We start from the raw sequence: 14,328 nt of genomic DNA, 5'->3' as shown, positions 1-14,328 counted from the left end.
GAGAGGAAACCAGCTTTGTCCTAGATATGTGCTTTGGGAGAAACCTCCAGCTGTCGTTGTCATCATTTTCTGCCACATCACTGGAGTACACTAAAACACTTTCTGAGCTGGGGCAAGGCTAGAGAGCCAGAGAGAAAGAGACTGCATCAGTCTCCTAAACCTCAGGAGGGACATTATACAGACCTTTAGGAGAAAATAGATGGGGACAGAGGTAGAGGACACTGCAGACTTTGAGACGAGAGGTTAGTGGATCAAAAGATGCATGTGACCAAGCTAAGTTTGGATCTGGAATTTGGGTGTGAATGTACAGCACTCCATTTTCTTTCTCTCTTGTATTCCTGCTTGCACACTTTTTCTTTTGCTTTCTAACAAGAGTGGGAACTTGGAGTTTGTGCCGCTGGACTGCACTGAGCCAGATTCCAACCCAGCGGACACTGGACTCAAATGCTACAGAGGCAGAGATTAAGTGATGAAGATGAAGTTTTCAGATTTTATTTTCAGTTTTTTCTTCTTATTATTATTATTATTTTATTTTGCTGTCACAAAGATTATTGTCTGGTCATTGTGTTTGTTATTTTGGTGTTGTGATACCTTTCTCTATTTTCTATCAGCTTGGTGCAGTCGTGCTACTTTCGTCAACTTTCCAGAAAGGTTTAACACATTCCATACTTTCTACCTGAAGAGTTTTGCTCCAAGTAACATCCCCATCATGACTAAATGTATGGAAAACGCTGCTGTCAATAAAGTCGAGCACGTAATGGGTTAGTAGTAAAGTTTCAAGTCATTCATTCTCATTTAAAGAATTAGATGAAAGGATCAATACCACTCTCACGTCTGAATTATAGCCAGGGGACAATTAGCCTACTTTAGCATGAAGACTTGAAGCAGGGGAAACAGTCTATCTGATTATTTACAATGTTAAAAAAATACACATCACAGCATATAACTCTCCTTAAACCTGCAGATTGTTCATTTTCTAGTTTATGTTTAAAATAAAAAAAACAAGACACGTTTTAATTAGTAAGTAAGATAGAGGTTTTCTCACATGTAAAGGCTCATTTTAATCTGACTCCAGCCTTATGCTTAGTACGCTCTAAAATAAAAATATAATAATATAATAATATAAAATATTTCTCATTTACAATCACCTGAAAATAAGAATTATGTTTTCATTACCTTAAAATAAGCTATTTATATCTACATAGGAAACAGTTCAGTTGGTTGCAATCTGCAGCATCACCACTAGATGCCACTAAATCCTGAACACTGCACCTTTAAACCTTTGGTGGCTTGGGGGGAAAAACATATTGATATATTATCATCTCATAACGTTGTTACGGTGAACGTGTTAGTAAACAGTTGCCTAGTTACATATGCAAAAGACACAAAGCAACATTAACATTCATTTTCAAGTTGTTTTTGTGTCCACCTGATGAATGTAAGCCAGATATTTACTCTCCTTTTAGCGCTGTTTTGGTTTCCACTTATTCCTGAGGGAGATGTCTGGCTTTTAAGCAGTTAAATGCTCCACTATGTTTACGAGCTAGTCGCTAACTTTGCCTGTCTGCTGTTTGGTGCAGGGCAGGTAAAGGACAGAGGATTTTTCAGACCTTTTGTTTACTGAAAATAGATGCATCTTAAATGATGCTGATTAGACCCAAAATATAAGAATTGTAGTCAGTAAAACCAAAATAATGAGTTAAAAGATTCTAAAATGCTCCATAAATCTCAGGGGAGCCACAGAATCAGGAGACAATTATCTGTTGGTTGGCACTCCTGACCCCTTTCACAGTACACATTGTAATTTGACCCATTGTTCATAGAAATATATTGATTAGTGTGGTTTAAATCAAGTTCCACTTTGTTGTGTAATACATAATCAAATGATGGCCAAACATCACTTGAAAGAACTAAAAAAAGCTAGTATGTAGGTCTTGAGTCAGGATTATGGTGTCACACTTCTATTAAGAAGACCAAGAATGAACTTTCATACTCTTGGATTTATAATGTTTTGGAGCAAAACTCTTCTCAACTCAATAAAAAGACTTACTATCGTTGCCTCTCTACCAGCAAGCCTCTCATCATCAGCTGAGAAGGATGCACTAAATCCAATCAAGATGCTGTTCATTCTCCTATCTACAAAGTGACTTTCTGTAGTATTTGGTTGACCTGAAGCATGACATTCAAGTGGGCTGCGCAGTAACTTTGTTTACTGATTATTGTAAATATATAAATAATAAAATGGGAGCGGTGGTCCAGTGAAGTCGTCACAAATATAAACCAAAAACACAAACCACACACTGTAAATCATGTGGGCACATTATCCATGTGATCAGCATTTCACAGTCCACATTCCTAATGTACCAGTATGCCTAGCACATGTGCATTTCTATGAACTGCTGTTTATGTCTAATTGTATATGAACCTCATCTTTTTGCCGCCCTAATTTTTTTTGTCTTTGCTTTCATCTCTTTCAAGTGATGTGTGAGCTCTGGTTGTGACAAAATGTCAAACGTTGAAGCCAACTGAATTTCACATGCCACTGTGATGTGTATTAATCTAATGTTAATTGTCTGTTGTGACCATAAGCAGCCTGTGTTTCCTGAAGGGTTTTGAGGTACAAGAACACCAGATGTGCTCAAATTAAAGAAAAATCTATTTATCATGCACTTTTGCAATGTAAAGAAAGTTACCCAATAAGTAAAGTTATTGTTTATGTCTTTTTTTTTTTTAATGCAGCAACTTTAAGTTTCATGTCAGCTGGAATAAGCAGCATAGGACGCTGGTGGCATGTTGTCATTCCGGCCCGGTAAAAAGCATTTGGTTAAACAAAGAGAAACATTATTGACACTGACGTCCTTATAGTTATGTGGTACATGTGGTGATCAATCAAAATCGCAATGTTATTCACAATATTATTTATTGTTATTTATTTTCAATATTGTTATTTTCATACTTGAAAAAAAGATGTCAAGAGATAATAAACTGTGTGTGCATTTGAATCTCGAATGAAAAATTAATGGATAAGATGTCAAGTGAAGTTTATTTATGGCGACGACGATACAACACGCTCTCTATAAAAAGTGCACATATACACATTCAGCTACTATTATGGGGTGCCCGCTTTAAAGCCTGACTCTGTATCACACTGCCATTTGTCTCCACAGTCCCCTGAGACAAAAGCAAACAAGAAATACATTTTGAGCATCGTGTGATCCTTTTAAGCTTTGTGTGTGTGTGTCTCAAAGGGGAGTGCAGATGAACATCAGCTTTTAAATAAGATCCTTCTGCCCAAGTGAACATTCGCTATTTTCTCCCATGACTGGGAACCAGAGACAGGAGGTTTTTTCCCCTGCTTTTAATCATGAAATAAATAAATGGAGGAGTGGGGGTGCAAGTTGAAAATATTGACTGTGACAGTATTCATGATGATTTTCTGAGAATCACAATATCCGTTGTGATTTAAGGCTCTTGGCACTACCGTAATGATGTGAACTTTCATGCAAACACTTAAAGATACAAAGAAGGTTAGTGGTCGCCTTCAGAGCAGCTTCAGGCTAACTGTCACTGCCATCTTAAGGATTCATCTTTAAAATCAAGAATTTCTAGCTTTGGGAAAGTTGCTCATCTTCACAGTTACTAATAAACTTAAGTCAGGATGATTTCATTCGTATTTTCATTCGTTTCACTGCCAGGGTTTCTCTGGTGATTGCATAATGAGTATTTAGACCAGTATTAGTGCTACTGTTGTGTTAGTGTTGTGTGTTCTGTTGTGAGGAGGCTGCGTCTCTTTCAGAGCACAAATGACAAGCTGTGCACCTTCACAACGATGCGATTCTACGAAGGAGTTGAAGGAAAATCTATAAATCTACATGTCCAGCCCTTTCTAATTTAATCTCTTAAACCTCCCTGGCCTGATGGTGAGTCAGTCATTAAACAAACTCATGCTGTGCAGCTTAATGTTGTTCAAACCTATTATTTTCTATTCTGGTTCTGTCTGCAACGTCTGTAAACATACCAAATATCTCTGGCTAGATTTCGGAAAATTTGTATAAAATGATGCACAAGACATCTTGAATATTTCCATTTGATTCAATCATCATAAAAATGACAAACTTGTGTTTGAACTGGAAGAAGGAGACACAGAATATAAATAATATCGGAGTCTGTAAAATAAGATGAGTTTAAGGCCAATAAAGCTACAGGAAAAACAAACGGCCATGTGAGCAGGAGATCCAGATGATCCGGAAGTCTGTCCCACGAGGGAGTTGTTATGCCTACTGGCTAAAACTGTCGGTCTCAATGGTGCATTTATATGCATGAGAGTTTAGCTCCTAACATGGTTATCAACTAACCAGTTTCAGGTTTCCACATGAGAACAATATAACTCTGTTAGAATAACCCAATTAAGTTCATGTATTTCCTGTTTCATAAACCTTGTGAATATCTTACTGGTTAAGTATAAACATCTTACTTCATTTACTGTTGATTTTGGCCACTAATAAAGCACATTTTTAGGTGTGGTCTCGTGGACAAAATGGATGTATTGTTTCAATCAATTAGTGAAAATGGGAAGTTGACAGCTCAACCTGGATAACAACATAACCTCTTTGACCTCACGGACTCTACGGTAGGTCCATTACCACAAACTAATGCATTGTAATTCTAACAAACACCACAGTATTCTCTAAATATACCGAATGCATCAGTCTGAATTATCACAAAATCTAATATGACGTACAAAAGAGCAGAGTGTGCTTTCATGGAACAACATGCTGAGATCACTTACAGTAATTGGATCATCTTATATTATATATATACACACACAATTTTGCTCACTGCAGAAGACTAATAGGTTGAAAATCTCATACTGTACATCATGAATGGGAATAAAACATCTTTTGGTAAACATTATTTTATTTCTATTAATAATGTTCAACTTTTTTCCATTTAAATAGCATTTGATAATATTATTTCAAAATGTCACTGCACTGTAGACACTGAAGAATGTGTCCTTGAATATTTCACACAATATATCACAGAAAGTGTTGCTGTTCAACAGTCTGGAAAAATGATTATCAAACATTGACACTGCCTCCAAGGAAATTTAAGAGGAATATTGGAAACATCAGGGTTCAAGTGGTTAACCAGAGGATGGCCAATAACTGAATTACTCCATAGTGAATGTGGAGAAACAGCATTATTTTATGTTATTAAACGTGGTGTCTCAGCACCATCTAGTGTTGGTTCTCTGCAACTACAGTCAGATGTTTCCTGTGTTCAAATCTTTATAATGAGGAAAAGGTAACATTTAGAAATAGGTTAACTTTCAATCACAATTAAAGCTCGACCAGAAGAAAATCTATTCATGCTAAGGTCACATAATAAGGATAAAGGCCTTGACACCACTCTTATACCATTACACACTGTACTGTAACTAACCATATGGTGAAAGCTCATGCGTGAGGCTGGATTGTGGGGTGACTTAAGAGAAATATGAAGGGGTTGAGAAGGGATAAAAAAGAGAAACAACAAGGAGGCCAGATGGAGAGAAATCAATGGGGAAAAGCATTGCACATGGTTAAAATAAAGAAGACAGATTGAGCTATTGTTAGCAAAGCTTAGTCAACATATATTTTTCATCTGGCAGTAGTGAGTGGAACAATTCTACTGAACTATCTCTCTTTGTGTGTCTCAGCGTACATCAATAATGTAATGAGGACAAGTTAAGTTTCTGATCTCAAGCCACATCTCAAGTTGACATTCTGTAAACTTTAATGAGAATATTTTTAAAATGCAGAGGTCACATTACACTAGAACACTGAACAGATGTTGGTTTTTCGCCGGGTGCACTAATCGACTTTGTCTGAGGAACTGAATTTACAAGTTATCACAGGTTAAGATGCTGATCTATGGCCACACACTATAAAATGTAATGAAATATGAATTACAAGTTTTAAAAAAGTGAAAGTGACACCAACTCCAGCAACAGTAGGAATATATGATCATCTATATTCTGTTTTAAAAGTAAAAAAACATCCTTATGAATACATGTGTGGAGGTTGAAGTACCTTTCATTGATGAAAGTGAGAAAATTAAAAAATTAACAAAACTACTTAGCCTTCATGGTGGAATATAATTAAGTACATTCACTCAAGTATTGCACCTAAGATCAATTTTGAGGTGCTGTTTCTTCATACTACTCCACAACATGTCAAAGGGAAATATTTTACTTTTTAACACACTACATTTCTTTGACACCTGTAGATTACATAATACATATGATCATTTTAGTAAATATGATGCAACGTCAAGGATTAAGCTATCCAAAAGTATACATGTATATAAATTCAAATTAGTTTAATCATGACCAGCTACAACATTAAAATGCTACTTATACATTAATGAATCAGTAATATTACTCCAATATTATTATCTATAAGAATATAACCCTGACAGATGTTTGCATAATCAGCACTTTTACTGTTATCAGTTACATCTTGTCAATAATATGTCTTTGCTTTTCTTGAGTTACATTTGAATTCAGATCTGTTTTTATCTGCTTAGATATTTTTGCATTGTGTTTTTTCTTCTTTTAACTCAGTAAAGGATCTGAATGTGTCCACTGATGTCATTAATGACGACATCACTCTCGTCCAACTTTTGACTGGATTTCCTAAAGACGAGGAAGGTGTTCACAGTTTATGAAGCGATTGATCAGCTGAAGCCAATAAACCAACACATTAAAAACATCTGTGTAAAAAAGTATGGTAAATATTGCTCAGGTGTGCCGTTGCTACCACATTTCCATGATGTGTTTGTGTCTCTAAATCTAGAGAGCCATCACTCTCATTCAGGCCTTGTTGCTATGCTGCCATACGCATAGGATGCCAGTTATTCAATATTTAACAGCAGATGTGACCCTTATAAGCTTTAAGCATTACTGAAACTACATGAAGAGATGCTCTATCACTTCATAAAAACCTCTCAGGGTTGTTTTGTCACAGCTTGGATTATTGTCCCACTAGCCTAGTGCTGCCTCTCTACTTAATATTTCCATCCACCCTTTGTCACAACACTTATCTCCAGTGTCATCTCTTATCCACACTTGTAAAGCATATGAATCCTATTCTGTCCTTTCTCCTACTTTGGGCAGGGTGGATTAAAGGAACCCCTGATCATTCAAATCAGCAACATCTTTCTTTTGGGATGTACGAATTAAAAAATCAAATTAAAGATTGTGAACAAACGCATTCGCAGTTATTAACTGTGTCTGCTTATAAATGGCCTTGTGCATTGATAAATTAGTGGTTTGCATGCAAGTAAAGTCCGACAAACCATTAAAAAATATTACTGTTGTTACTTTGAGTGAAAATACACCAGGCTGCACTATGAGTAGCTAGCATGCAAGTGGTGTAAGTAACACTTGTGCTATTGCGCAGTAAAACCAGTCATTTATTAATGGTGGGACACTCAAGAAGACATTATCAAACCACAACAATATTTTGGGATAATGAAGTTTCGTGCTATGAACTTTCGTCCACATTTCCGCTGTACGGGCATTTGCACAGATTGACAGGGCGCGTCAGCCAATAGGAAGCCTAGAATTGACGAACTGACCAATAGCAGCGCCGCAGAGGAGGGTTGTTATCAAGTCGTAAACGGGTAGTAACAGCACAAGCAGGTAAGTAAGATTTTCTCTTGTTATTTTTCCCTTTTTTAAAAAATTAACAAAACGCACCGCTTGTCAGGTTAAAAAAACACACATTCGGTTAAACCTTCTTGTGTTTCATTTGAGCGTGTTGTGTATATTTTTTTTACAAGCGCACTTTTTCTGCCATAACGTGCAAAATAAAGGGCAGTCATTGAAGAAGTCAGGATGGGAAGCAAACAAGCTAACGAGCATTTAGCTTAGCATCGCTTAGCTCGGCTCACTGTTATTGGCCGAGCCGCTCAGCGTTACTGCCCCCCCTCCTCAAAACACTAGCTTAGAGAAAGTAAAATATATCTCAAAAATATTAACTACCATTGCACTCTTTTAACACAGCACACAGTAAATATGCTCTTTTCCCCTAACTACAGCGTTTAAATTTCGTTGCTAGGCATTGACGTCATTGAACGGGTAAAAACTTTTTCATTATAAATTTTGTAATGTGAGTGTAGGTAAGGTAAAAACAAACAAACACAGACACTCAGCAAGACAGTTAAAGGATAAGTTCAACATTTTTGCCGCCCCCCTCTCAAGTCTGTCGTAAAAAAATCAGTCAAAATGAAGACTGAAACCTGTTTTTCTTTCCATAATTGCTCGTCCTGTTCATACTGACCATTAGAAGATTCCTTCATAATGCATTTACAATGTCAGTGATGGAGGACAACATGCATAGCCCTCCTTCTGTGCTAAAAATGTATTTAAAAGTTTATCTAAAGCTTCAGCCGCCCAAATTAGTCTAATCAAATATATATCTTTCAATGTTATAGTCTTTTTCAGTACCAAAATTCCTATTTTTTCATTCCTCCTATAATCATTTCTCTTGTTCATACTGACCATTAGTGATGGAGCAAAAAATACACAGTCCTCCTGTGCAAACTTGTATTTAAAAGTTTATCTGAAGCTAATATGAAGCTCCAAATGAGTCAAAACAAGTAGATATCTTTAAATATCTTTTTAGTGCCAAAGTCCCTCTTTTTCCTCCTATTTTTAGTTCCTTAGATAATTTTTCCATTTCTAATGTCTGCGTGGTCACTGTAATGCTAAGGCAGACTTTTAACATACCAGTATGTAACTAAATTATTAAACTCTTAATCTTAATTTTGAGGTACATGATGCAAAATAAAAAACAAATTGGGTATTAATTCTTATATCATTGAACATTGAAACCTGTTCCTTTTCAATAATCATTCCTCCTGTTCATCCTATTAGAGATGGAGGACAAAATGCACAGTCCTCCTCATGTGCAAAAATGAATTTGAAAGTTGAAGCTAATATGAAGCTTTAGTTATCCAAATGAGATTAAGACAGACTTTGAAAAAAAAAAAAAAAAAGTGAACCTACCCTTTAACAACTTTATTTACTGAGCCTGGCTCCGTGCTGAAATATTCAACTAATGTTTGCCTCTTCTTTCTTCTTGTTCGTAGGTGTGATGTCATCTCCTCATGTGGACTCTGGGATTATGGCCCCTTGGATTATTAGGTGGAGTGTTTCAACAATGGAGTTAAAGGTATTCCTAAATAAGTATGATTATTATTTATTTTTAGTTTTTGAGTGTTTCTGACAGAGCCGGAGGGTGGCGCTCTCAACCAGTTCTCAACCGTGGTTATGGGCTCTGAGAAACTCGCGGACCAAAATTTACTTTTTAGGGTGCCTGGGCTGCACCCTTCATATCGAGGAGCCACAAGGTGCAGCATGTCATTGGGATTATTACAGGACTCATCCCACTGGGGAGACTGGGCATGTCCGATTGGGAGGAGACCGGGAATGCCGGGTGGATTACGTATTCTAGCAAGTGCAGGAACGCCCTGGAATTCACCGTGAGCTGGAGGAGCTGGAGGAGCTGGAGGATATGGCTCGTGAGCTTAAAGTTTTCGGCAACATTTCACAGCCTGTTGCCACCATGAGTTGGATCCTGAAAAGAAGATGGATGATAGGGTTTTTTTTGGAAATTCCCTGTTTAGCAGAAGAGGATAAATGCAGCTCATTGGATAACTATCAAAGCCATCAGCAGTTTGATCCTGACATTTGAAGGCTTTTATGCAGATATAAATTCATATAAATTCGAACACAGGCGGAGAGACAGTAACTCACTCTCTCTCTTTCTCACACACATGCACACACATTGATGATTACTAATTATGCATGTATAGTCTGGTTGTCTGATAATGCACAGAGGCGATGCCAGACCTGTCGGAAGTAAGTGGTATGCATTAATTTGCATTACTCAACAGTAACAGTGGTGTACGTCAGTGAAAGTCCTGAGCATTGGCTGATCAGAGGTAACGAACCCATCTAAATTCACAACACTTACGTAAACCCATGATTAGGGCGCTTAAAGTAATGACGCACAACATTGTCATATTTACATTTATATGTCTTTCCTGGGAAAATCTTGTAGTGCACAGGAAGCGATAAACAGTTTATTTCAGTCTTACAAAAAATAAACTGGATTAGTATGAGTAATGATAGTCACTAAACAGACACAGGCGAGTAAAGATGAAATTCAAGATTATATTTCATAGAACTGAACACATAGTTCAGTACACATAAGTGCTTAAATGCACTTAAAAATGTGAAGTACCTATATATTAATAAGTATAATGCTGTTAGAGGCCTTACCATTACGCCATTACACTGTAACATGAGGATTTATTTGTAATAAGTGCCAAAAAACACTGAGCGACTGAACAAAATGAGACATTGTTGAACTGTGGAAGTTCAAATCCTTTAGATATTATTTCCAGTAATGTCAGCGTTTCATCATATACGTAAATGAATTATCAAACTCTTCATCTTAGTTTTGAGCTACATGATGCTTATCTTGTCAGCCAAAATAGTTAAAAGGAAATACAAGGCTGTATAAATAAATAGATTAGATGCACAGTCCTATTTCTAACAGCCAATAGTACAGAGGATAGGTACGAGTAAAGCTATACCTACAGTATAATATAACCTAATAAATCCTGCAAAAGTATTACATTTCTAAAGGCCAGGCTGGGTATCAAAAACTGCCAAATACTGAAGGCCAGCATTCAGATGTCAGGTTAAATTTATTGCCTTGTTAACTTATTATTTGATCAGGCATTTCCAAATTTGAGTCACAATTCTGCCAATTTCGGACAACCTTTTAAAAGGCTTTTAGTTTTTCAAGACAGAATTTAACGTTGGAGAACTTTGGCCTTATTTTAAACAAGACAAAACAAGGTATCAGTTTGATATTGGTACCGAACCTCAAGACTATAATTAGTGTCAAAAATGTCTGTTTCAGACAATACTCAGCCCTATTTAAAGCTTGTTTGTACAATTATGCTGAGACTATAATCAGAATTGTTTTATATAATCATGAGACTGCAATGTAAGGTGGCGTTGTACTAAATTATAAAATATTGGGTTCATCTTTATCCACTTCAATTTAACCAACTAAATAGTTACAGCCTCAAATGACCAATTACCAACCTCCCAAATGAAAACCTCTCAAGGCTTTTTTTTTATCAGATTATGTATTTGATTACATAATATTGGCGCTCCTGGCTTTTCTGTCCACCCCTGTAGTTTCTGTAGTTTAATAAATGGTCATCAGTGTAGGTCGATAAACTATAAGCTGGTACTGTTTGGTACTCCCCCCTATTGGCACACAGCAGGTGATTTTTTTATATTTGCTCTGTAGCTGAATTTAACAATTTTGTGTATTAGAGCTCCTTCAAGTGGCCACTAGATGAACCTTCAACAAAGGCTGCTGTAGTGGTGGGTTGATCCAAAGCTCCTTTTGAATAGTGACGTGGAAAAAAGAGACAGACACCCTAGACTCAGCTCAGGTGTCTTTTAAAGGGTTAATCCCATCGCCTGCAGTCAGAGTCAGAAAACAGGTTTATTGCCAAGTAGGTTGACATGTATGAGGAATTTACTTCCGTAGGTGTGATCTACAGTGGCAAAAAATAAATAAATTGAAGATAAGAGAAAACATGAGTATCTGTGTAAAAAGTAAGAGAAAAATGCCACGAAAACAAAAGATAGCTGATCTAACTATATTGATAAAAATGCTAAATTAAAATATAAAAATGTATGAGTGTAAATAGATGATTTTTTACTAGATATTAACCAAGAATGTGTAAAAGTTCATATTATAAAAAATACTGTAAACGGTACAAGCAATGCACAAATGTTAAATTACAAATAATTGTGTTCATGTAATGTGCCAGTAATTCAATGTGCCTTACTTTAATGAAATTATTTGTAATGTAATAATAATAATAATGATAACCTAATTTGTATAGCACCTTTCATGCAATAAATGCAGCTCAAAGTGCTTTACAACAAAATAAATTACATTAAAAAAGAACAAAAGGAGCATAGAGCAAAGGAAAGGGGAAAGAAATAAAAACAATGTAATATAAGAATAAAAATAACAATAGTAAATGGTGAAAGTAGCTAAAAAAATAGACAATATATATATATATAATCAAGTAAAATACAACCATTAAAAGAGGTGCAGCAGTGCCTGATAGAAAAGCTAATTAAAAGTGAATAAAGAAGTTTTTAGTTTTCTCTTAAAAAAAAAAAGATTATGTAAGATCTAATATCAAAAAAGAAGCACTTGTTATAGTTTTAGCTATTTAGAGGAGCAAATCAGTCCTTTTTTTAATATGTAGAGGGCTTCAATATGTCAGTTAATGCTTTATTTGTATATGTACATGTGCTTTATTTGGACATAAAACATGTGCAGTAATGCCATATTTATTGCATGTATGGTTGGTGGAGAAGAGTCATAAATAGCAGAGGAAATATCTCCACTTAACCTCCAAGTAGCACCTTTTTTATAACATTTATTTTTACATATATATTTATATTTCTGCTATCTTTTTTTTGGAAGACAATGCCCTCCTGTGGTATCTTATTTTTTAGCTCTTTTCATGTCGTTTCTTATCTGCCCTTTACTCTAGTGGTGAGTATGAGAAATGTCTCCCGCCTACCAGCAAGCAACACGCACTCACACGCACACACATGCACACGCACACACACAGCACTTCTATGTTTGTCAGACTCAAATCCGAGGGAGAGGAGCTAGCCGCCATTTTCTAAAGCGTCTCTCCCTAAAACGAGAGAAAAGGGCTCACGACAAAAACTAACCATCGGGATTATATTTCTGCTCGCCGAGAGTCGGGATTTTTTGTGCGGGGGTGGCGTTGAAACCCCTCCACATGTGAGGTGTTTCGGAGTTAGAAAAGGACTGTTTTTTTCACGGCCCCCTCGTCCTTTATATATTTCGGCTCGTAAGCAGCGAGGGCGAAGCTAGTAGCAGCAAAGCAGGCAAGCAAGCAGCAAAGCAAAAGCGAGGTGTAGCTGGTTGGAGCGGCGGATACGAGAGCTGGGCCTTCTTCTCTCCTTTCTGGCTGCACTTTATTTTTAATTTTTTTTCTTTTTATTTTTTTTTATGGGGACCTGATTAATGGCTTAGCAATCGAGTCAAGACGTTTTTTGGCGTTGTGTGTGATTAGCAGCAACCCTTCATTTTTTTTCCACCCCCCCCTTAAAAAAAAAAGCTGCAAAGGGGGGATTGTTGCCGAAATTCCCTCGGATAGTGCAACCTCGTCACGTGGTAGGTTCCTCCTTTTTTCTTTGTTAGCAGAGCTAGCTCAGACACTGACTGGCAAAGGGTCTACTCCCCACCACACACAACTTCACACACTGCTTACACATATATATCTTTGTGTGTGACATATCTGCATTAACGCTGACGCCACTGGTTTGATTACACAACCTCCCTGGCTTTTAGCTTTATTATTATTATTATTATTATTATTAGTGTGGTGGTGGGGAGGAGGAGAGGAGAGGAGAGGAGAGGGGGAGCAAATGACGGTCACCATACATTTACAACAACAGGCTTCCTGTATGTATTTCCTTGAATTTGCAATGCATAACCATGTCTCTCTCTCTTTCTCTCTCTCTATACTTTCTCTGTGTGTGCCATAGTAATGTTTTAAAATAAGTTGTGGGTGTTATTGTAAAAGGGAGGGAGAGAGGGGGGTATTAAGATTAAGGCGTGCTATGTTGCAGTATGTGTGTTTTAACATGTGTGGCTTTTTTTGGTAATGTTTAGTTGCATTTTTTTTAACACTGGGGCGTTATTGACTTGAAACTATAGCAGCAAGTCACTTAAAATGTTTACTTGTCTTTTTTATAAATGAGGGTTTTGTGTGAAGCTGAAAAACACAGAAATCACAAGTTGGAAAGGAGAAGCAGGGAGGGAAGGAAGGAAGGGGGTGCTAAAATGAAAGCAATCCCTTTCCTCCAATATATATATTTATTTAAAAGAAATCACCCATATTATAATGAGAGGTAGTGTTAACACTGCAGTTTGCACGCCAGCTTGCGAGCAGGTTTGTGTTTCTTGCATCAGCAGCTTTAACCGAGCTAACATTAGCCAGGAAAGGCACAGCATAAAGGGGGTTATAAAGCCACATAATTCATCTTTTCGCTTTTTGCTCGGTTGATGTGGTGATCGGTGGTGGATTTCTCTCTCTTCCTTGACACGGTTCACTGACACAAACACACAAGTGTCTTGGTCGGTGCATGGGGTTTTTTTTTCCGCGGAAGCTGTTGTGAGGACTCAAGGTTGT

General features: G+C 36.9%; 1 protein-coding gene across 2 annotated transcripts in view; it reads left to right on the top strand.

The window, feature by feature from the left end:
* Positions 1 to 12,758: 12,758 nt before the first annotated feature.
* The window catches only part of LOC128380912 (KAT8 regulatory NSL complex subunit 1-like), a 30,491-nt gene continuing 28,921 nt past the window's right edge, over positions 12,759 to 14,328 (top strand). For both annotated transcript variants that reach the window (XM_053340797.1, XM_053340796.1), the window contains exon 1: positions 12,759 to 13,307. The gene's annotated coding sequence lies outside the window, so the exon portion shown is untranslated. The remainder of the gene's footprint in view (positions 13,308 to 14,328) is intronic.

Source organism: Scomber japonicus, chromosome 20 (assembly GCF_027409825.1).
Source record: "Scomber japonicus isolate fScoJap1 chromosome 20, fScoJap1.pri, whole genome shotgun sequence".
Classification (NCBI taxonomy): Eukaryota; Metazoa; Chordata; class Actinopteri; order Scombriformes; family Scombridae; genus Scomber; species Scomber japonicus.
This window is presented reverse-complemented; position numbering and strand designations above follow the sequence as displayed.